General features: G+C 43.8%; 1 pseudogene; it reads left to right on the top strand.

Annotated features, from left to right (window-relative positions):
- Nucleotides 1-755: 755 nt before the first annotated feature.
- Nucleotides 756-25,642, top strand: LOC121575918 (annotated as a pseudogene).

Raw genomic sequence — 25,642 nt, 5'->3', positions numbered from 1 at the left:
TTTAGTTGTCCGGACTCTTTGTGAAACACACCGTCCAACGACAGCGATGTCCAATCGGCCGGACAATTCCCAGCGAAGTCCCTCTACCAGATCACGTCGTTGGTCACCAATTGTTAAGTTGCATCAATTCGAATCTGGTATTGGAACAAAAGAGGTGAACACACGTCTTTTAAGATATACTAGTATTTTAATTAATGCAAACACTTGAATGGTAAATATTATGTTCGTATATACGGGCTCACTGAAACACCACGCAGGGCAGACAGAGAACTAACTGTCCCAACCCAAAGTTATTATTTTAATACTCTGACAGAGATAGTTCCCGTTCAAAGCGGGCCTGTCAGAGTAGAGGCTGAGCGTGGTTTAAACTTACTCAGCCTATCGTTGGCGCACAGGCTGGTCCCAGCCCCTTGGCGCTTCACTGTTGCCGGGCATTAGTTGTTTTTTGCAACTTGTCTCGAGAGTCAGCAACCCTCAGACATAGTTTCCTCTTCTTCATTGTTGCAGTACACATGTCCTTGAGCGGTTTAACAAAGAGGCAGTGTGTGTGTGTGTCACAAGTCTATCTCAGCCTCCCCCCTAACGGTTCCTCACATTAGTCACAGCTTGTTATGTTAAACAATCTATATCAGTACAGCACAAACCTATTATGTTTAATCATTAATGTATTCTTTTTAAGCTAGGCATCACATCTAATTATAAGAAAATAGATCCCAACATGATTCATAACATTGTTTCTCTTTTTGAGAGAAAGGATGGCACCAAAGAGAAGTGTTGCCTCTTCCACCAAAGCCACTGAAGAGGATGGAAAGAATATGAAGCAAGAGCCTGACACACCAAAGGATGCCTTTACCTCTGCCAAAGAGGCACTGAAGGTTGCAGGGCCACACGTTAAGGGCAAAAGTAAGGCTGATGAGAAATGCTTGCTGTCAGAACAGCACTCAGGAGAGGTGAGTTGGACATCATGTCATATCAAGGCAGGAAGTAGACCATTTATTGGGCTGCCTGTACCACCTATCAGACAAATGTATTATGTACTATTTCAACTCAAAAGTCCTCCTGTGCAGCCATTATTTTACATTTTAGTCATTTAGCAAATGCCTTTATCCACATAGAGTGCATTCGGAAAGTATTCAGACCCCTTGACTTTTTCCACATTTTGTTACGTTACAACCTTATTCTAAACTGGATTAAATCGTTTTTTTCACTTATCAATCTACACAGAATACCCCATAAAGACAAAGCAAAAACAGGTCTTTTAGAATTTTTTGCAAATGTATAAAAAAAACCTGGAAAGACTACATTTACATAAGTATTCAGACCCTTTACTCAGTACATTGTTGAAGCACCTTTGGCAGCAATTAAAGCCTCGAGTCTTCTTGGGTATGACGCTACAAGCTTGGCACAACTGTATTTGGGGAGTTTCTCCCATTCTTCTCTGCAGATCCTCTCAAGCTCTGTCAGGTTGGATGGGGAGCGTCGCTGCACAGCTATTTTCATTCCGGGCTCTGGCTGGGCCACTCAAGGACATTCAGAGACTTGTCCTGAAGCCATTCCTGTGTTATCTTGGCTGTGTGCTTAGGGTCGTTGTCCTGTTGGAAGGTGAACCTTCGCCCCAGTCTGAGGTCCTGAGCGCTCTGGAGCAGGTTTTCATCAAGGATCTCTCTGTACTTCAAATCAAATCAAATCAAATTGTATTTGCCACATGCGTTGAATACAACAGATGTAGACATTACCGTGAAATGCTTACTTACAGCCCTTAATAAACAATGCATTTTTTTTTTATAAAAAAGTACAACAACAAAAAAGTATTCTGAAAAAAAGAGCAGAAGTAAAATAAAATAACAGTAGGGAGGCTATATACATGGGGGTACCGGTGCAGAGTCAATGTGTGGGGGCACCGGCTAGTTGAGGTAGTTGAGGTAATATGTACATGTGGGTAGAGTTAAAGTGACTATGCATAAATAATTAACAGAGTGGCAGCAGCGTAAAAAGATGGGGTGGGGGTGCAAATAGTCCGGGTAGCGATGATTAGCTGTTCAGGAGTCTTATGGCTTGGGGATAGAAGCTGTTGAGAAGCCTTTTGGACCTAGACTTGGCGCTCCGGTACCGCTTGCCATGCGGTAGCAGAGAGAAGAGTCTATGACTAAGGTGGCTGAAGTCTTTGACAATTTTGAGGGCCTTCCTCTGACACCGCCTGGGATAGAGGTCCTGGATGGCAGGAAGCTTGGCCCCAGTGATGTACTGGGCCATACGCACTACCCTCTGTAGTGCCTTGCGGTCGGAGGCCGAGCAGTTGCCATACCAGGCGGTGATGCAACCAGTCAGGATGCTCTCGATGGTGCAGCTGTATAACTTTTGAGGACCCATGCCAAATCTTTTCAGTCTCCTGAGGGAGAATAGGCTTTGTCGTGCCCTCATCACAGCTGTCTTGGTGTGTTTGGACCATGATAGTTTGTTGGTGATGTGGACACCAAGAAACTTGAAGCTCTCAACCTGTTCCACTACAGCCCCGTCGATGAGAATGGGGGCGTGCTCAGTCCTCTTTTTTCCCTGTAGTCCACAATCATCTCCTTTGTCTTGGTCACGTTGAGGGAGAGGTTGTTATCCTGGCACCACACGGCCAGGTCTCTGACCTCCTCCCTATAGGCTGTCTCATCGTTGTCGGTGATCAGGCCTACCACTGTTGTGTCATCGGCAAACTTAATGATGGTGTTGGAGTCGTGCCTGGCCATGCAGTCATGGGTGAACAGGGAGTACAGGAGGGGACTGAGCATGCACCCCTGAGTGGCCCCCGTGTTGAGGATCAGCGTGGCAGATGTGTTGTTACCTACCCTTACCACCTGGGGGCGGCCCGTCAGGAAGTCCAGGATCCAGTTGCAGAGGGAGGTGTTTAGTCCCAGGATCCTTAGCTTAGTGATGAGCTTTGAGGGCACTATGGTGTTGAACGCTGAGCTGTAGTCAATGAATAGCATTCTCACGTAGGTGTTCCTCTTGTCCAGGTGGGAAAGGGCAGTGTGGAGGGCAATAGAGATTGCATCATCTTTGGATCTGTTGGGGCGGTATGCAAATTGGAGTGGGTCTAGGGTTTCTGGGATAATGGTGTTGATGTGAGCCATGACCAGCCTTTCAAAGCACTTAAATAAATAAATTGGTCATTTAGCAGACGCTCTTATCCAGAGCGACTTACAGGAGCAATTAGGGTTAAGTGCCTTGCTCAAGGGCACATCGACAGGTTTTTCACCTAGTCGGCTCGGGGATTAGAACCAGCGACCTTTCGGTTACTGGCACAACGCTCTTAACCACTAAGCTACCTGCCGTTCATGGCTAGTGCTACGGGTCGGTAGTCATTTAGGCAGGTTATCTTAGTGTCCTTGGGCACGGGGACTATGGTGGTCTGCTTGAAACATGTTGGTATTACAGACTCAGACAGGGACATGTTGAAAATGTTGGTGAAGACACTTGCCAGTTGGTCGGCACATGCTCGGAGTACATGTCCTGGTAATCCGTCTGGCCTTGCGGCCTTGTGAATGTTGACCTGCTTAAAAGTTTTACTCACATCGGCTACGGAGAGCGTGATCACATCGTCATCCGGAACAGCTGGTGCTCTCATGCATGCTTCAGTGTTGCTTGCCTCGAAGTGAGCATAGAAGTGGTTTAGCTCGTCTGGAAGTCTTGTGTCACTGGGCAGCTCGCGGCTGTGCTTCCCTTTGTAGTCTGTAATAGTTTTCAAGCCCTGCCACATCCGACGAGCGTCAGAGCCAGTGTAGTTCGATTCAATCTTAGTCCTGTATTGACTCTTTGCCTGTTTGATTGTTCGTCGGAGAGCATAGCGGGATTTCTTATAAGTGTCCGGGTTAGAGTCTCGCTTCTTGAAAGCGGCAGCTCTACCCTTTAGCTCAGTGCGGATGTTGCCTGTAATCCATGGCTTCTGGTTGGGGTACTTACGGTCACTTTGGGGACGACGTCATCGATGCACTTATTGATGAAGCCATTGACTGATGTGGTGTACTCCTCAATGCTATCTGAAGAATCCCGGAACATGTTCTAGTCTGTGCTAGCAAAACAGTCCTGTAGCTTAGCATCTGCGTCATCTAACTACTTTGCTCCGTTCATCTTTCCCTCGATCCTGACTAGTCCCCCAGTCCCTGCCGCTGAAAAGCATCCCCACAGCATGATGCTGCCACCACCATTTTCTTTTTTATTTTATTAGGCAAGTCAGTTAAGAACAAATTCTTGTTTACAATGACGGCCTACACCGGCCAAAGCCGGACAACGCTGGGCCAATTGTGCGCCGCCCTATGGGGCTCCCAATCACGGCCGGTTATGATACAGCCTGGAATCGAACCAGGGGTCTGTAGTGACACCTCAAGCACTGAGATGCAGTACCTTAGACCACTGTGCCACTCTGGAGCCTCACCGTAGGGATGGTACCAGGTTTCCTCCAGACGTGATGCTTGGCATTCATGCCAAAGAGTTCAATCTTGGTTTCATGGTCTGAAAGTCCTTTAGGTGCCTTTTGGCAAACTTCAAGCAGTCTGTCATGTGCCTTTTACTGAGGAGTGGCTTCAGTCTGGCAACTCTACCATAAAGGCCTGATTGGTGGTGCTGCAGAGATGGTTGTCCTTCTGGAAGGTTCTCCCATCTCTACAGAGGAACTCTGGAGCTCTGTCAGAGTGATCATCGGGTTCTTGGTCACCTCCCTGACCAAGGCCCTTCTCCCCTGATTGCTCAATTTGGCCGGGCGGCCAGCTCTAGGAAGAGTCTTGGTGGTTCCAAACTTCTTCCATTTAAGAATGATGGAGGCCACTGTGTTCTTGGGGACCTTCAATGCTGCAGAAATGTTTTGGTACCCTTCCCCAGATCTGTGCCTCGACACAATCCTGTCTCTGAGCTCTACGGACAATTCCTCTGACCTCATGGCTTGGTTTTTGCTCTGATATGCACTGTCAACTGTGGGACCTTATATAAACAGATGTGTGCCTTTCCAAATCATGTCCAGTCAATTGAATTTACCACAGGTGGACTCCAATCAAGTTGTAGAAACATCTCAAGGATCATCAATGGAAACAGGATGCACCTGAGCTCAATTTCGAGTCTCATAGCAAAGGGTCTGAATATTATTGTAAAAATGTTATTTCTGTAGTTTTTTAATACATTTGCAAAAATGTCAAAAAACCTGTTTTCACTGTGTCATAATGGGATATTGAGTGTAGATTGATGAGGAAGAAAATGTATTTGATCCATTTTAGAATAAGGTTGTAACGTAACAAAATGTGGAAATAGTGAAGGGGTCTGAATACTTTCCGAATGCACTGTATCAGAGCCATAGTAAGTCAATTTTTGTGGGATTATTTAAGATACTCTTTTGAAGAGGTAGGGTTTCAGATGCTTTCGAAAGATGGGCAGGGACTCTGCTGTCCTAGATACAGGGGGAAGCTGGTTCCACTATTAGGGAAGAGCTTGAACTGGGCTGAGTGGGAGCTGCCCTCCCGTAGGGGTAGGAGGGCCAAGAGACCAGAGGTGGCAGAACGCAGTGCTCTGGTTGGGGTGTAGGGTTTGAGCATAGCCTGAAGGTATTGAGGGGCAGTTCCTCTTGCTGCTCCGTAGGCGAGTACCATGGTCTTATAGTGGATTTGAGCTTTGACTGGAAGCCAGTGGAGTGTGCAGAGGAGTGGGGTGGCATGGGAGAACTTGGGAAGGTTGAACACCAGGCGGGCTGCAGCATTCTGGATAAGTTGCAGGAGTTTGATGGCACAAGCGGGGAGCCAAGCCAACAGCGAGTTGCAGTAGTCCAGATGGGACATGACAAGTGAGTGGATTAGGACCTGTGCCGCTTCCTGTGTGAGGTAGGGTCGTACTCTACGGATGTCGTAGAGCATTACACTGCAGGAGTGAGTCACTTCTTTGATGTTTGCAGAGAATGACAATGTCACACCAAGGTTCTTTGCACTCTGGGTGGGGGACACCGTGGAGTTGTCAAGCTAGGGCCTAGAATCGAGCCAGGGGGACACCAGTATCAATAATACATGGTGCAGACACAGATCCACTCCACGTCACCTGGTAGGAGCGACCTGCCAGGTAGGATGCAATCCAAGAGTGTGCAGAGCCTGAGACGCCCAGCCTTGAGAGGGTAGAGAGGAGGATCTGATGGTTCACGGTGTCGAAGGCAGCGACTGGATGATGAGAACAGAGGAGAGAGTCAGCTTTGGCAGTGCGGAGAGCCTCTGTGACACAGAGAAGAGCAGTCTTGGTTGAGTGACCTGTCTTGTAGCCTGACTGGTTAGGGTGAAGAAGATCGTTCTGAGAGAGATGGCGAGAGTTGGTCAGAGACAGCATGCTCAAGTGTTTTGGAAAAATAAGAAAGAAGGGATACCAGTCTGTAGTTTTTGACATCGGAGAGGTTGAGTGTTGGAAACCAACCGGTCTGGACATTTTTAAAGTCAGAGGGGACGCAGCCAGGGGTCAGGGATGAGGGAATGGAAGAAGTTTCCCAGAGATTGGGAGAAGTTTCCCAGGGATGGTCTGGAGAAGGGAGGAGGGGATGGGGTCGAGCGGGCAGGTTGGTGTGCGGCCGGACCTCAGTAGACGCAGGATTTCATGTGAAGAGAGAGGGGAGAAAGAGGTCAAGGCGTAGGGCAGTTCTGTGTGAGTGGGACCAGTGAACTCAATAGGCTGAGTGAATGAGGAGCGGATGTCGTCAACCTTCTTTTCAATGTGAGTGGAGGGGTGGAGGATTAAAGCTGCAATATGTAACTTTGGGCGACCCGACCAAATTCATATAGAAATGTGAGGTATAGATCTGTCATTCTCATTGAAAGCAAGTCTAAGAAGCAGTAGATCTGTTCAAAGTGCGCTACTTCTATTCTTCCCGTGCTTAAGTTTTGTTTTTGCGTCTTTTACTTTCGGTTTTGTACACAAGCTTCAAACAGCTGAAAATACAATATTTTTGATTATGGAAAATATATTTCACAGCGTTTTAGATGGTAAAATGATTCTCTACACTATACTTCCTTGTTTTGTCACATAAACAGAAATGAGGGAAACTATTAGAATTTTGTCAACAAGGAAATGGTGAAGCAAATTCTGCATAGTGCATCTTTAAGGAGGGAGAAGGTGGAAAATGGTTTCCTAGCGTTAGAGGCGGAAGCTTGACATTTAGAGTGATAGAAAGGGGCTTGAGCAGCGGATACAGAGGAAGAAAAGGTAGAGAGGAGGGAGGGAAAGTATAATAAGTCCTCCAGAAGTTTAGTTTTCCTCAATTTTTCTGTAAGCTCGCAATGAGTCACTCAGCCACGGAGCAGGAGAGGAGGGCCGAGCCTGCTGGGAGGAAAGGGGACTGTGCGAGTCATAGGATACGGAAAGGGAGGAGTGTAGGGTTGACGAGGCAGAATCAGGAGAAGGATTTAGCAGAAGGGAGAGATTATAGGATAGGTTAGAAGAGGCTGGTGGGAGGAGATACAGGAGGACTGGCTCATTGTAATTGCTGGAATGGAATATATGGAATGGTAGCAAACGCCTGAAAACAATGCATTTGACTCCGTTCCATACATGCCCTTCCAGCCATTACAATGAGCCCATCCTCCTATAGCTCCTTCCACCAGCCTGCTCTGATTGAGGTACTTTGAAAGTGTTACTGTGATTGAAGCGCTTGTTACAAAGACAGTATAGGCTATGACAATGAAGGGCTTTGTGAGGTCAGTTCAACCACACCCTTCGGTTAGAGTATGAAAAGGCTAATTTACATTATACAAACCATGGAAGTGACATGTAGGGTACAGTAGCAGTTTCCGTTGGAGGGAAACTCCCTGAGCGATAGGTACTGTATACATTTGGCCCCTGCATTAACCTAATAATGAAAGGGACTATGCTCCTGTATCCTTGTTCAAGACATGGGGGCGGTGTTGCAGTCTATATTCAGAACCTATATTCTGTCTCACCTAAAGCCTATTCTTGTGGGAAGCTGCTATCCACCACCAAGTGCTAACAGTCAGTATCAGGATAATATGTGTGAAATGCTTGATAATGTATGTGATATCAACAGAGTGGTATATTTTCTGGGTGATTTCAATATTGACTGGTTTTCATCAAGCTGCCCACTCAAGACTTCAAACTGTAACCAGTGCGTGCAACCTGGTTCAGGTTATCAGTTATCCTACCAGGGTAGTTACAAACAGCACAGGAATGAAATCATCAACATGTATTGATCACATCTTTACTAATGCTGCAGAAATTTGCTTTAAAGGATTATCCAATTCCATTGGATGTAGTGATCACAATATAGTAGCCATATCTAGTAAAACCAAAGTTCCAAAGGCTGGGCCTAATATAGTGCATGAGGTCATACAATAAGTTTTGTAGTGATTCCTATGCTGATGATGTAAATAATATTTGCTGGTCTGTGGTGTGTAATGAGGAGCAACCAGACGCTGCACTTGACACATTTATGAAATTGCTTATTCCAGTTATTAATAAGCATGCACCCATTAAGAAAATTACTGTAAAAACTGTTAAATCCCCTTGGATTGATGAGGAATTGAAAAATGTGTATGGTTGAGAGGGTTGAGGCAAAAGGAATGGCAAATAAGTCTGGCTGCACAACCGATTGGCAAACGTACTGCAAATTGAAAAATCATGTGACTAAACTGAATAAAAATAAGAAACTATACTCTTAAAAAAAGATAAATTATATAAAGAATGATAATAGAAAGCTTTGGAGCACCTTAAAGGAAATTTTGGGCAAAACGGCAAACTCGGCTCCATCATTCATTGAATCAGATGGCTCATTCATCACAAAACCCAGTGATATTGCCAACTACTTTAATGATTTTTTCATTGGCAAGATTTGCAAACTTAGGCATGACATGCCAGCAACAAATGCCAACACTACACATCCAAGTATAACTGACCAAATTATGAAAGACCAGCATTGTAATTTTGAATTCTGTAAATTGAGTGTGGAAGAGGTGAAAAAATGATAGTTGTCTATCAACAATGACAAGCCACCGGGGTCTGACAACTTGGATGGAAAATTACTGAGGATAGTAGCGGACGATATTGCCTCTCCTTTTTGCCATATCTTCAATCTAAGCCTACTAGAAAGTGTGTGCCCTCAGGCCTGGAGGGAAGCTAAAGTCATTCCGCTACCCAAGAATATTAAGCCCCCTTTACTGGCTGAAATAGCCGACCAATCAGCCTGTTACCAACCCTTAGTAAACTTTAGGAAAAAATGGTGTTTGACCAGATACAATGCTATTTTACAGTAAACAAATTGACAACAGACTTTCAGCACACTTATGGGGAAGGACATTTAACAAGCACAGCACTTACACAAATGACTGATGATTGGCTGAGAGAAATTGATGATATAAAGATTGTGGGGGCTGTTTTGTTAGACTTCAGTGCGGCTTTTGACATTATCGATCATAGTCTGCTGCTGGAAAAACGTATGTGTTATGGCTTTACACCCCCTGCTATATTGTGAAGAAAGAGTTACCTGTCTAACAGAACACAGAGTGTGTTCTTTAATGGAATCCTCTCCAACATAATCCAAGTAGAATCAGGAATTCCCCAGGGCAGCTGTCTAGGCCCCTTACCTGTTTCAATCTTTACTAATGATTTGAGTAAAGCCAGTGTGTCTATGTCTGCAGATGACTCAACACTATATACGTCAGCTACTACAGCGACTGAAATGACTGCAACACTTAACAAAGAGTTTCAGAATGGGTGGCAAGGAATAAGTTAGTCCTAAATATTTCAGAAACTAAAAGCATTGTATTTGAAACAAATCATTCACTAAACCGTAAACCTAATCTAAATCTTGTAATGAATAATGTGGAAATTGAGCAAGTTGAGGTGACTAAACAGCTTGGAGTAACCCTGGATTGTAAACTGTCATGGTCAAAACATGTTGATACAACAGTAGCTACAATTGGGAGAAGTCTGTCCATAATAAAGCTCTACTCTTCCTTCTTAACAACACTATCAACAAGGCAGGTCCTACAGGCCTTAGTTTTGTCGCACATGGACTACTGTTCAGTCATGTGGTCAGGAGCTACAAAGAGGGACTGCCCAATTACAATTTGCTCAGAACAGGGCAGCACAGCTGGCCCTTAAATGTACACGGAGAGCTAACATTAAAAAATGCATGTCAATATCATGTGTTGACAAGCTGAATGCACCGAGCGGTCTGTTTAAACTACTGGAATATAGCTCGGACACCCATGCATACCCCACAAGACATGCCACCAGAGGTCTCTTCACAATCCCCAAGTCCAGAACAGACTATGGGAGGTGCACAGTATTACATAGAGTAATGACTACATGGAACTCTATTCCACATCAGGTAACTGATGCAAGCAGTAGAATCAGATATGTATATATATATATTTTTAAACACCTTATGGAACAGCAGGTACTGTGAAGAGACACACACACAGGTACAGACACATGCGTACACACGCTAGCACACTCACTCTACACATACGGTACCAGTCAAAAGTTTGGACATACCTACTAATTCAAGGGTTGTTCTTTATTTTTACTATTTTCTACATTGTAGAATAATAGTGAAGACATCAAAACTATGAAATAACACATATGGAATCATGTAGTAGCCAAAGAAGTGTTAAACAAATCAAAATATAGTTTATATTTGAGATTCTTCAAATAGCCATCCTTTACCTTGTTGACAGCTTTGCACACTCTTGGCATTTGCTCAACCAGCTTCACCTGGAATGCTTTTCCAACAGTCTTGAAGGAGTTCCCACATATGCTGAGCACTTGTTGGCTGCTTTCCTTCACTCTGCCGTCCGACTCATCCCAAACCATCTCAATTGGGTTAAGGTCGGGGGATTGTGGAGGCCAGGTCATCTGATGCACCACTCCATCACTCTCCTTCTTGGTAAAATAGCCCTTACACAGCCTGGAGGTGTGTTGGGCCATTGTTCTGTTGAAAAACAAATGATAGTCCCACTAAGCCCAAACCAGATGGGATGGCGTATCGTTGCAGAATGCTGTGGTAGCCATGCTGGTTAGTGTGCCTTGAATTCTAAATAAATCACAGACAGTGTCACCAGCAAAGCACCCCCACACCATAACACCTCCTCCTCCATGCTTTACGGTGGGAACTACACATGCAGAGATCATCCATTCACCCACACTGCGTCTCACAAAGGCACAGTGGTTGGAACCAAAAATCTCAAACTCCTTCTTCTTCTCAAAAATGTCCAACGGTCTAATGTCCATTGCTCGTGTTTCTTGGCCCAAGCAGGTATCTGCTTCTTATTGGTGTCCTTTAGTAGTGGTTTCTTTGCAGCAATTCGACTATGAAGGCCTGATTCACACAGTCCACTCTGAACAGTTGATGTTGAGATGTGTCTGTTACTTGAACTCTGTGAAGCATTTATTTGGGCTGCAATTTCTGAGGCTGGTAACTCTAATGAACTTATCCTCTGCAGCAGAGATAACTCTGGGTCTTCCATTCCTGTGGCGGTCCTCATGAGAGCCAGTTTCATCATAGTGCTTGATGGTTATTGCGACTGACCTTCATGTCTTAAAGTAATGATGGACTGTCGTTTCTCTTTGCTTATTTGAGCTGTTCTTGCCATAATATGGACTTGGTCTTTTACCAAATGGGGCTATCCTCTATATACCACCCCTACCTTTTCACAACACAGCTAATTGGCTCAAACGCATTAAGAAGGAATGAAAATCCACAAATTAACTTTTAAGAAGGCACACCTGTTAATTGAAATGCATTCCAGGTGACTACCTCATGAAGCTGGTTGATAGAATGCCAAGAGTTTGCAAAGCTGTCATCAAGGCAAAGGGTGGCTATTTGAAGAATCTCAAATATAACATATTTTGATTTGTTTAACACTTCTGTGGTTACTTTATGATTCCATGTGTGTTATTTCATAGTGTTGAGGTCTTCACTATTATTCTACAATGTAGAAAATAGTAAAAATAAAGAAAAACCCTTGAATGAGTAGGTGTGTCCAAACTTTTGACTGGTAGTGTACATACATTGTAATATTGTTGTAAGGTGGTATTATACATTTTGTATTGTAGATATGTAGTGGTGTAATAATGTTATATGATTTACTGTTTTATATTTTGTTTTATGTGTGATGTAAGTGCCTTATGTGTTTAGACCCCAGGAATAGTAGCTGCTGCCTTGGCAACAGCTAATGGGGATCCCTAGTAAATACAAAATACAACATTTTGCTCTGTTGTAATGAGTGTGTGAGGTCACATATCTACTGTACTGTACATGCTGCATACAGTTATAGCGGTTTCAAAAGACCAATGTGATGCTGTGTGTGTTACTCAATTATATGTTGCAGAATCTGATAAACTGTCACTAGCTATAGGTATTTGACTTAATGATTTGTTTGATCAGCCTTGGAGTCACATCAGTAGGACAGACTGTGCAGTGCAAATGTTCAATGGGTCGGCAGGTAGCCTAGCGGTTAAGAGCATTGGGCCAGTAATCAAAAGGTCGCTGGTTCACATCCCTGAGCTGCGGAGGTGAAAAATCTGTTGATGTGCCCTTGAGTAAGGCACTTAACCCTAATTGCTCCTGTGAGTTGCTCTTGATAAGAGTGCCTGCTAAATTACTCAAATGTAATGTGGAAACATGACCTAAATCATGTTCCCCACCCACAGGTGTATGAAGATTATGACTGCATGCTGAATCAGACCAATATTGGAAATAACAACAACAAGTTTTATGTCATTCAAGTGTTGGATATAGCTGCCTGTTACTACTGCTGGACCAGATGGGGGAGAGTGGTAAGCTTAATTACAGACAAAGACAAGATGGTAGTTTGCTACACATTCCTGTGTCAACTTTAGTAAATCTAAACTATTCATCTCTTGAGCATCCAGGATTGAAGCACTAAATCCTTTCTCCTCCCCTACAGGGGGAAACAGGACAGTCAAACCTATCAGACCACTCCGTCAGCCCAGACAAAGCCATCAAAGACTTTGAGAAGAAGTTCAAAGACAAGACGAAGAACAGCTGGAAGGAGCGGGACAACTTTGTGTCTCACCCATGGAAGTACACCCTTATAGAGGTGGATGGAGACCAGGATAAAGAGGTCAAGGTAACGGTGGTGTGCTGGATCTCAGGACTGCTAGGGACTCTGATAGATAGGTGGTCAGACTGCAACTTTACACTGACTCTCACTCATTATTGCTTTGCTGTGTCAATTTGTTATCTCTCTATAACATGCTCTCGTCTGGCTTTTGCAGGTGGACAATGTTGATGGGAAGATTGTCAAGGGGCCCAAAAACATCCTGCCTTGCACCCTGAATAACCCCACACAGAAGCTCATCCATCTCATCTTTAGCAACGACATGTTCAAAGAGGCCATGGAGTGCATGGACCTAGGTGGGTGTCAATCTCAGTCCAGCCCACCACCTTTACCGCTACAGCACTGAATCAATCCTCTGTTCCTCAGTCATTAAGCATGGGTGGGGTCTGTCTATGTACATTTTTTAAAACATTTTTAGTCATTTAGCAGACGCTCTTATCCAGAGCGACTTACAGTTAGTGAGTGCATACTTTTATTTTGTAATTATTATTATTTTTTATTTTTTTTTCTCTTTTTTTCATACTGGCCCCCCGTGGGAATCGAACCCACAACCCTGGCGTTGCAAACGCCATGCTCTACTAACTACATCCCTGCACATGTTCTGTTATGTAACATACCTGTTTGACTGGACTGCTTGTTGTATTGTATTCTACTCTCAGTGGAATTATACACAGTACTTGGCTGTTAAACTGAAGTCTCTGTGATCAAAGAGGTATCCTAAATCATTAACTAGAGTCATTTAAATAGAGGGTAAAGCCTGGCGATCTGGAGATAAATGTCTAATCCATATAAAACCCAGTCTGTCTGATCAATAATGTAAATGGCGCCTGACTGTACAATTTATTGTTTTGGGCTGAAGCTTATTCAGCTGTGTTGCGAGTTCCCCAACAACCACCTTGACCAACGTAGAGGAGAGCAGTCAACATAAAGCTATGTAAACTGTGCAGGTGTCTAACATATGAACTCAGACAGAGCGGTAATATGTGTATAATCATCATCTCCTCCCTGGTTGTCGCGCTCTCTCTCTATGGACCACCAGACATAAAGAAGATTCCCCTGGGGAAGCTGAGCACGCTGCAGATCGCCAAGGGCTTTGAAGTGCTGGAGGAGATTGAGGGAGCCATGAACGCCAGCCGGACCAGCATGACCAAACTGGAGGAGCACTCCTCCAAGTTCTTCACCACCATTCCACACAACTTTGGACGCACCAGGCCCCCGGTCATCGACAGCTCTGAGATCATAGAGAAGAAGAAGGAGTTGCTTCTGGTGAGATCTACTTGATCAACTTGTACTTAATTAGATCTGACACAGTATTGTGCTTTGTGGAATGACATTGATATTGGTCAGTACTATTTAGGGCCAATAGTTTTTTTTTTATAGCCTACAAGAAGGACCCAGAGTTTTGGTAAAAGGTACAACTCCTGGCCGTAACCATGATGAGTAGTCTTGTCCAGGCCTGATCCCATCTCTCCTTCCTCCTGCTGCTCCCTGCAGGTGCTGGCTGATATAGAGATAGCCCAGAACCTGAAGGCTGAGACTGAGAAGACCCAGGAGCTGATGGAGGTGGAGAAAGTACCTCATTCACTGGACCAGAACTATCTGTCTCTCAACTGCAAACTCTGTCTAGTTTGTCTAATTTAAAGGTAATTGAGAAATACCTGAAGGCCACTGCACATAGCCACAGCCAGCCAAAGATTATAGATGTCTGGGAGGTAGAGAGCGAGACTGAGGTGGGTAACACATGACACAACTACTTCATCATAATAATGTTAGCATGTAATACAGCGTGAATTTGTATTGATTCATTACTTATTTGGTGTGAGCTTGATTGTTGTAATGAAGTTGAGAATCTCTTCTTTTTTTGGCTAAAAAGTACACGGGTCCCTCTATTAAAGTGACTATGTTTGTGCGTTAGGTCAAGGATTCTGTACTCCTATCTACATATCTGTGTGTGGGTATTGTTTTCGGCAGGCGGAGCGGTTCAGGGAGAATGACAGCCTGGAGAACCGACGTCTGCTGTGGCACGGCACCAATGTGGCGGTGGTTGCGGCCATCTTGAAGGGTGGCCTGCATAGTCACTTCATGCCAAAGTCAGGGGGCCGTGTAGGCAGGGGCATCTACTTTGCCTCGGAGATCAGCAAGTCTGCTAAATACGGTGAGGTTCTACCCCAGCATTACAGTGCATTCGGAAAGTATTCCGACCCCTTGACTTTTTCCACATTTTGTTATGTTACAGCCTTATTCTAAAATGGATTTTTTTTTTTTTACATTTTCCTCTATACCCCAAAATGACAAAGCAAATGGGGAATTTAAAAAACGGAAATATCACATTTACCTAAGTATTCAGACCCTTTACTCAGTACTATGTTGAAGCACCTTTTGCAGCGATTACAGCCTCACGTCTTCTTGGGTATGACGCTACAAGCTTGGCACACTTGTATTTGGGAGTTTCTTCCATTCTTCTCTGAAGATCCTCTCAAGCTCTGTCAGGTTGGATGAGGAGCATCACTGCACATTTATTTTCAGGTCTCTCCAGAGATGTTCGATCGGGTTCAAGTCTGGGCTCTGGCTGGGCCACTCAAGGACATTCAGAGACTTGTCCCGAAGGCACTCCTGTGTTGTCTTCGCTGTGTGCTTAGAGTCGTTGCCTGTTAATACTGCTGGACCAGATGGGGGAGAGTGGTAAGCTTAATTTCAGACAAAGACAAGATGGTAGTTTGCTACACATTCCTGTGTCAACTTTAGTATATCTAAACTGTTCATCTCTTGAGCATCCAGGGTTGAAGCACGAAATCCTCTCTCCTCCCCTACAGGGGGAAACAGGACAGTCAAACCTATCAGACCACTCCGTCAGCCCAGACAAAGCCATCAAAGACTTTGAGAAGAAGTTCAAAGACAAGATGAAGAACAGCTGGAAGGAGCGGCTTTTTGGCAAACTCCAAGCAGGCTGTCGTGCCTTTTACTGAGGAGTGGCTTCAGTCTGGCCACTCTACCATAAAGGCCTGATTGGTGGAGTGCTGCAGAGATGGTTGTCGTTCTGGAAGGTTCTCCCATCTCCACAGAGGAACTCTGGAGCTCTGTCAAGAGTGACCATCGGGTTCTTGGTCACCTCCCTGACCAAGGCCCTTTTTTCACTTGATTGCTCAGTTTGGCCGGGCGGCCAGCTCTAGGAAGAGTCTTGGTGGTTCCAAACTTCCATTTAAGAATGAAGGAGGCCATTTTTGTTCTTGGGGATCTTCAATGCTGCAGACATTTTTTGGTACCCTTGCCCAGATCTGTGCCTCGACACAATCCTGTCTCGGAGCTCTACTGACAATTCCTTCAACCTCATGGCTTGGTTTTTGCTCTTGGGACCTTGTATAGGCAGGTGTGTGCCTTTCCAAATCATGTCCAATCAATTGAATTTACAACAGGTGGACTCCAATGAAGTTGTAGAAACATCTCAAGGATGATCAATGGAAACAGGATGCCTTGTGTGTAGATTGATGAGGAAAAAAATGAATTTAATCAATTTTAGAATGAGGCCGTAACGTAACAAAATGTAGAAAAAGTCAAGGGGTCTGAATGTTTTCCGAATGCACTCTAGGACAGACACTTCAAAATAAACTTCCTTTAGTTTTTTAAGTGTCTCTCCTACAGTGCATTCGGAAAGTATTCAGACCCCTTTACTTTTTCCACATTTTGTTACGTTACGGCCTCTCGGGGGGCCTACGGATCCGGGGGGACGGGGGTGGTCTGCCGTTCACTGGAATGAAAACCCAACTTGGAATGGGGAGGGGCTTTAGCGGTTGGAATAGTGGAGAACAATTGGAGGGTTACTTAGTAGCAATGCAAATATCATGGTACAGCTATATGGACACTCAATCACTATGGTACTTTTTAATGGTACATTTAGAAACATATATTATGATAAATAGATTTGAAACTTGTATCTCATTATGGTAGATCGTGAAATAAGTATAGCGAGTTATAATTGTAATGGCTTAGCAGATAATAAGAAAAGAAGAACAATATTTACCTGGCTCAAAGAGAAGGAATATAATATCTATTGTTTACAGGAAACTCATTCAACAATTTTAGATAAAGTTGTGTGGGAAAATAACTCTGGGGGCGGAAATATACTTCTCCCATGGGCAAAGAAACTCAAAAGGGGAGATGATATTAATTAACAGTAATTTTGATTTTAAATATGTTATGGGACCATAAACAGATATGGCTCATTAACCTTTAAGGACCAAATAATGATGATCCACACTTCTTTGAAAATATATATCATAAATGTTCAACCCTGCAAGCAATACAAGACTCTATTATTATGGTGGGAGATTATAATACTGTTTTAAATACCTCAATGGACCGTAAAGGAAATCACACTACAAACGATCACCCTCATGCTCTTAAGGAAATCATGAATGTCATGGATATATTGGAACTAGTGGATATATGGAGGCTTAAATATCCTGACCTAGTGAGATATACATGGCGGAGGCTCAATCAAACTTCTTTCTTATGTCATTCTCGTTGGCACCAGAAGTTTAAAAAGTGTTGGTAGGGGACAGAATGCGGTCGGACCATCAGATAATTGGCATATACATCACTCTTACTGAATTTCCACGTGGGTGAGGATATTGGAAATGTAATCAAAGCCTATTGTATGATAACTTGTTTTTAACTACGACAGAGGAATTTATAACTGAATTCTTCCGACATAACATAGGGACAGCAAATCCCCTTATTGTATGGGACACTTTTAAATGTGCCTTTAGAGGCCATGCAATTCAGTACTCATCTCTAAAATAAAAGCAATTTAGGTCAAAAGAGTCCATACTAACAAAGGAAACAGAAGGTCTAACAGAACAGATAGATAGCAATAAAAACTGTACCATAGAGGCTCAGAATAAGTTAGAGGAAAAACAAAAATAAATGGAGGAACTTATTCAAAAAAGATCAAGTGTAATATATTATAAAAAATAAAGCAAACTGGATGGAATATGGGGAAAAATGCACCAAATTATGTTTTTATCTTCAACATAGAAATGCTACCAAAAAGAATTGACTGAAATTGGTTACAAATGACGGAGTCACCCATGATTCACCAAATTATATTTTGAAAGAGGAAGAAAAGTACTTTAAGCATATGTTTTCGTTTCAGTCTCCTCCATCTCCTCTAACCGAAGCTAATTGTATGGATTGTTTTTCAAATTTTTTCTATAATGTAAAATTAACAGCTGTACAGAAATACTAATGTGAAGGCGAAATTACAGAGGAGGAACTTCTTGATGCAATTAAAGCCTTTAAGTCCAGGAAAACTCCAGGGCTGGATGGCATACCAGTTGAGGTATACCAAACCTATTTTAATATACTCAGAGGACCGTTATTAGCATGTTTTAACCACTCCTATGTAAATGGTAGATTATCAGACATGCAACAAGAAGGTCTGATTTCATTATTACTGAAACAGGATACAAGTGGGAAATATAAAGATCCAGTCCATTTAAAAAATTGGAGGCCCCTTACACTTCAGTTTTGTGATGCAAAAATTCTAGCTAAATGTGTAGTGCATAGAATTAAAAAGGTATTGTCGGACATTATTCATTGTAATCAGACAAGTTTTTTACATGGACGATACATTGGAGATAATATAAGGCAAGTACTGGAAACAATAGAACACTATGAACAATCTGGGAACCAGGCCTGCTGACTTTGAAAAGGCTTTTGATAAAGTTCAACTGGAGTTTATATACACTACCGTTCAAAAGTTTGGGGTCACATAGAAATTTAATTTTTTCCATGAAAACATAAATTAAATTAGTTTGAATAGGAAATATAGCAAAATGAATAGGAAATGTAGTCATTGACAAGGTTAGAAATAACGATTTTTAATTGAAATAATAATTGAATCCTCCATTTGCAGCAATTACAGCCTTGCAGACCTTTGGCATTCTAGTTGTCAATTTCTTCAGGTAATCAGAAGATATTTCACCCCTTGCTTCCTGAAGCACCACCCACAAGTTGGATTGGCTTGATAGGCACTTCTTAAGTACAATACGGTCAAGCTGCTCCCACAACAGCTCAATAGGGTTGAGATCTGGTGACTGTGCTGGCCACTCCATTATAGACAGAATACCAGCTGACTGCTTCTTCCCTAAATAGTTATTGCATAGTTTGGAGCTTTGCTTTGGGTCATTGTCCTGTTGTAGGAGGAAATTGGCTCCAATCAAGCGCCGTCTACAGGGTATGGCATGGCGTTGCAAAATGGAGTGATAGCCTTCCTTCTTCAAGATCCCTTTTACCCTGTACAAATCTCCCACTTTACCACCACCAAACCACCCCCAGACCATCACATTGCCTCCACCATGCTTGACAGATGGCATCAAGCACTCCTCCAGCATCTTTTCATTTGGTCTGCGTCTCACAAATGTTCTTCTGTGTGATCCGAACACCTCAAACTTCGATTCTTCTGTCCATAACACTTTTTTCCAATCTTCCTCTGTCCAGTGTCTGTTCTTTTGCCCATCTTAATCTTTTCTTTTTATTGGCCAGTCTGAGATATGGTTTTTTCTTTGCAACTCTGCCTAGAAGGTCAGCATCCCGGAGTCGCCTCTTCACTGTTGACATTGAGACTGGTGTTTTGCGGGTATTATTTAATGAAGCTGCCAGTTGATGACCTGTGAGGCGTCTGTTTCTCAAACTAGACGCTCTAATGTATTTGTCCTCTTGCTCAGTTCTGCACCGGGGCCTCCCACTCCTCTTTCTATTCTGGTTAGAGCCAGTTTGCGCTGTTCTGTGAAGGGAGTAGTACACAGCGTTGTACGAGATCTTCAGTTTCTTGGCAATTTCTCGCATGGAATAGCCTTAATTTCTCAGAACAAGAATAGACTGACGAGTTTCAGAAGAAAGTTAATTGTTTCTGGCCATTTTGAGCCTGTAATCGAATCCACAATTGCTGATGCTCAAGATACTCAACTAGTCTCAAGAAGGCCAGTTTTATTGCTTCTTTAATCAGCACAACAGTTTTCAGCTGTGCTAACATCATTGCAAAAGGGTTTTCCAATTATCAATTAGCCTTTTAAAATGATAAACTTGGATTAGCAAACACAACGTGCCATTGGAACACAGGACTGATGGTTGCTGATAATGGGCCTCTGTACACCTATGTAGATATTCCATAAAAAATCAGCCGTTTCCAGCTACAATAGCCATTTGCAACATTAACAATGTCTACACTGTATTTCTGATCAATTTGATGTTATTTTAATGGACAAAAAAAATGCTTTTCTTTCGAAAACAAGGACATTTCTAAGTGACCCCAAAGTTTTGAATGGTAGTGTGTATATATGCCTGGAACATTTCTATTTTGGAGAATCTGTTATAAAATGGGTTAAAATGATGTTACCCTAGGTGTAAAATAGTAAATAATCGCTACTTCTCAGAAAGTGTCAAGAGGAGTAAAACAAGGTTGTCCACTAACTGCATATTTATTTATTATGGCCATCGAAATGTTAGCTATTAAAATCAGATCCAACAATAATATCAAGGGATTAGAAATCCAGGGCTTAAAAACAAAGGTGTCATTGTACGCTGATGATTCATGTTTTCTTTTAATTCCACAACTTGGATCCCTCCACAGCCTCAGAGGATCTAGATAATATTTCTAATCTCTGGATTACAGCCAAATTTTGATACATTTACTATATTAAGTATTGAATCACTAAAAAATACAACTTTTACATTACCATGTAGTTTACCAATAAAATGGTTTGATGATGATGTGGATATACTCGGTATACATATCCCGAAAGAAAGAAATGATCTCACTCCAATCAATTTTAATTGAAAGTTAGCAAAAATAGATAAGATCTTGCTACCATGGAAAGGTAAATACCTGTCTATTTGTGGAAAAATTACCCTGATTAACTCTTTAGTAACTATTTACTTATGGTATTGCCTACGCCTGATCCTGGCGCCGATGAAGATGGGGCCTCACGACTAGCTCTTAGGAAACTTTGCAGTATTTTTTTTTAATGTATTATTTTTTACATTATTAGCTCAGAAAGTGTTTTGCATCATTACATACAGCCGGGAAAAACGATTGGATATCAGAGCGGCGGTAACTCACCAGCATTACGACCAGGAATACGACTTTCCCAAAGCAGATCCTTTGTTTGCTCTCCCTAGGGCAACTGAACTGATTCCAGCGGCTGACCCAAAACATCGCCGGCGGAGGAGATGCACTCGGAGCGGCCTGCTGGTTCGACTTAGGAGGCGCATACCACCCACCACTTCCAAGTATCCTACTCGCTAATGTTCAATCTTTGGTTAACAAAGTCGACGAACTATGGGCAAGGATTTCTTTCCAGAGAGACATCAAGGCCTGTAAACTACTCTGTTTCACGGAAACATGGCTCTCTTGGGATATTCTGTCGAAATCGGTCCAGCCAGATGGGTTCTCAGTTCATCACGCAAACAGGAATAAATATCTCTCCGGGAAGCAGAAGGGCGGAGGTGTGTGTTTCATGATTAATGACTCATGGTGTAATTGTAGTAACATACAGGAACTCGAGTCCTTCTGTTCACCCGACCAAGAATATCTCACAATCAAATGCCGACCGTATTATCTCCCAAGAGAATTTTCTTCGGTTATAGTCACAGCTGTGTATATCCCCCTCAAGCCGATACCACGGCCCTCAAAGAACTTCACTGGACTTTATGCAAACTGGAAACCACATATCCTGAGGCTGCATTTATTGTAGCCTGGGATTTTAACAAAGCAAATTTGAGGACTAGGCTGCTGAAATTCTAGCAACATATCGACTGTTGTACTCGCGCTGCTAAAATCCTCGACCATTGCTATTCAAACTTCCGGGATGGTTATAAGGCCCTCCCCCGCCCTCCTTTCGGCAAATCTGACCACGACTCCATTTTGCTTCTCCCTTCCTATAGGCAGAAACTCAAACAGGAAGTACCCGTGCTAAGGACTATTCAACGCTGGTCTGACCAATCGGAATCCACGCTTCAAGATAGTTTTGATCACGCGGACTGGGATATGTTGCGGGTAGCTTCCAAAAATAATTTTGACGAATACACTGAAACAGTGACTGAGTTTATCAGGAAGTGTTGTGCCCTCTGTGACTATTAAAACCTACCATATCCAGAAACTGTGGATAGACGGCAGCATTTGCGCAAATCTAAAAGCGCGAACCACCGCATTCAACCATGGCAAGGTGACTGGGAATATGGCAGAATACAAACAGTGTAGCTACTCACGCCGCAAGGCAATTAAAGTTAGATTAGGCAATTAAAATCAGTATAGAGACAAAGTGGAGTCGCAATTCAACAGCTCAGACACGAGACGTATGTGGCAGGGTCTACAGACAATCACGGACTACAAAAAGAAAACCAGCCACGTCGCCGACACCGACGTCTCGCTAAACAAGCTAAACACCTTCTTTGCCCGCTTTGAAGATAACATAGTGCCACTGACGAGGCCCACTACCAAGTACTGTGGCCTCTCCTTCTCCATGGCCGACGTGATTAAGACATTTATGCATGTTAACCCCCGCAAGGCTGCCGGCCCAGACGGCATCCATAGCCGCGTCCTCAGAGCATGGACAGACCAGCTGGCTGGTGTGTTTATGGACATATTCAATCTCTCCCTTTCCCAGTCTGCTGTTCCCACATGCTTCAAGATGGCCACCATTGTTCCTGTACCCAAGAAAGCAAAGGTAACTGAACTAAATGACTATCACCCTGTAGCACTCACCTCTGTCATCATGAAGTGCTTTGAGAGACTAGTCAAGGATCATATCACCTCTACCTTACCTGTCACCCTAGACCCACTTCAATTTGCTTACCGCCCCAATAGATCCACAGGTGATGCAATCGCCATCACACTGCACACTGCCCTATCCCATCTGGACAAGAGGAATACCTATGTAAGAATGCTGTTCATTGACCATAGCTCAGCATTCAACACCATAGTACCCTCCAAGCTCATCATTAAGCTTGAGGACCTGGGTCTGAACCCCGCCCTGTGCAACTGGGTCCTGGACTTCCTGACGGGCCGCCCCCAGTTGGTGAAGGTAGGAAACAACATATCCACTTCGCTGATCCTCAACACTGGGGCCCCACAAGGGTGCGTGCTCAGCCCCCTCCTGTACTCCCTGTTCACACATGACTGCGTGGCCAAGCACACTTCCAACTCAATCATCAAGTTTGCAGACGACACAACAGTAGTAGGCTTGATTACCAACAATGGCGAGACCGCCTACAGGGAGGAGGTGAGGGCTCTGGGAGTGTAGTGCCAGGAAAATAACCTCTCACTCAACATCAACAAAACAAAGGAGATCTTGGGAATTGTACAATAAAAATTCTGCAGCATTGAAGGTCCCCAAGAGCACAGTGGCCTCCATCATTCTTAAATGGATGAAGTTTGGAACCACAAAGACTCTTCCTAGAGCTGACTGCCCGGCCAAACTGAGCAATCAGGAGAGAAGGGCCTTGGTCAGGGAGGTGACCAAGAACCCGATAGTCACTCTGACAGAGCTCCAGAGTTCCTCTGTGATGATGGGAGAACCTTCCAGAAGGACAACCATCTCTGCAGCACTCCACCAATCAGGCCTTTATGGTAGAGTGGCCAAACAGAAGCCACTCCTCAATAAAAGGCACATGACAGCCCGCTTGGAGTTTGCCAAAAGGCCCCTAAAGGACTCTCAGACCATGAGAAACAAGATTCTCTGGTCTGATGAAACCTAGATTGAACTCTGGGACTGGGAGACTAGTCAGGATCGAGGGAAAGAAGAACGGAGCAAAGTACAGAGAGATCCTTGATGAAAACCTGCTCAGGACCTCAGACTGGGGCGAAGGTTCACCTTCCAACAGGACAACGACCCTAAGCACACAGCCAAGACAACGCAGGAGTGGCTTCGGGACAAGTCCCTGAATGTCCTTGTGTGGTCCAGTCAGAGCCCGGACTTGAATCCGATCAAACATCTCTGGAGAGACCTGAAAATAGCTGTGCAGCAACGCTCCCCACCCAAACTGACAGAGCTTGAGAGGATCTGCAGAGAAGAATGGGAGAAACTCCCCAAATACAGGTGTGCCAAGCTTGTGGCGTTATACGCAAGAAGACTCAAGGCTGTATTCGCTTCCAAAGGTGCTTCAACAAAGTACTGAGTAAAGGGACTGAATAGTTATGTTAATGTAATATTTACGTTTATTAATTTTTTTATACATTTGCAAAAAAATCTAAAAACCTGTTTTTACTTTGTCATTATGGGGTATTGTGTGTAGATTGAGGGGGGAAAAAACTATTTAATCTATTTTAAAATAAGGCTGTAACGTAACAAAATATGGAAAAAGTCAGGGAGTCTGAATATATCTGAGAGATATAAGGAAGATCAGGAATTAATTTTTTGGGATACATATTTAACCCCTTTTTTTGTGGGGGGGGGGCCCACATTTAACTACTTCCATGTATACTTCCATTCATTTTTGAAACTCTTACCGGGCTACCTTCAGACAAGTCTTGTGAGGCCTGTGGTTGTCCTAGAGCAAAACAACTGACATGTATGTGGTCGTAAGAGGGGCCATATTAGTGTGTAGCCCAAACTGTTCAGACGCTACAAACAGAAGTTGGCAGATTGGCGATATCGACTTCAAATGAGTCCCAGGATGCTTATGGGGGTAGAGAGCCTTATCTCGCCATAGAGGGTTCATAATAGTTTTTGTCGGCCAAACCGTTGAGACGCTACAGACGTTTTCGTGAGAAGTCCGATTTTCGGGATGTCTCCTGGTCTGACAAACACCTCTCTAGCTCTGCCACCTTTCACCGCAGATGCGGATGGCCGACATCGGTGGATGTTGTGGATTGAGACGCAGCCCATGCAAAAAAGCATATCTAGCTTATTATGCTAATTTGATTTCCGCAGGGGTGTGGACAACGACTCTAGGCGGTTTAAAGGACCTCCCTAACAGCCATGTCTCTGTGTCCTTTCCCTGTGTAGTGCATACGTCTAAAGACACAAGGGTGATGTTTCTGAATGAGGTGGTGCTAGGGAAGGAGCACACCATCACTAAGGACGACAACTCCCTGAGGAAGGCTCCTGCGGGCTACGACAGCGTGGTGGCTAGAGGACAGGTGGAACCAGGTACAGCACCACCACTCACAGCTCACCCCTGGTCTAAGACCAACTCACTCCCTTACCCTGGTGACAATATCCATTCACTGTTATTGTCTCAGCCATGGCCAGTCTGTCTCCATATATACTCTAATGAAGTGGTCACTGTATGTCTAAACATCTGGTAGATGGTCAGACGAAATCCAGAAGGCATCAGTATGGTTGTGTAGTAAACACTGTTGTGTTGTTTCAGACCCGTCCAAGGACATCTTCCTGACTCTGGATGGTAAGCAGGTGGCTGTGCCTCAGGGTAAACCCACCAAGCAGCCCCAGTACAAGGACAGCTACTTCTGCAACAGCGAGTACCTGGTCTACAAGGAGAACCAGTGTCGCATCCGCTACCTGCTGGAGCTCAAGTTTTAA

This window comes from Coregonus clupeaformis, chromosome 10, assembly GCF_020615455.1.
Source record: "Coregonus clupeaformis isolate EN_2021a chromosome 10, ASM2061545v1, whole genome shotgun sequence".
NCBI lineage: Eukaryota > Metazoa > Chordata > Actinopteri > Salmoniformes > Salmonidae > Coregonus > Coregonus clupeaformis.
Note: the sequence above shows the minus strand (reverse complement) of the source record. Positions and strands in the feature narration are given on the sequence as shown.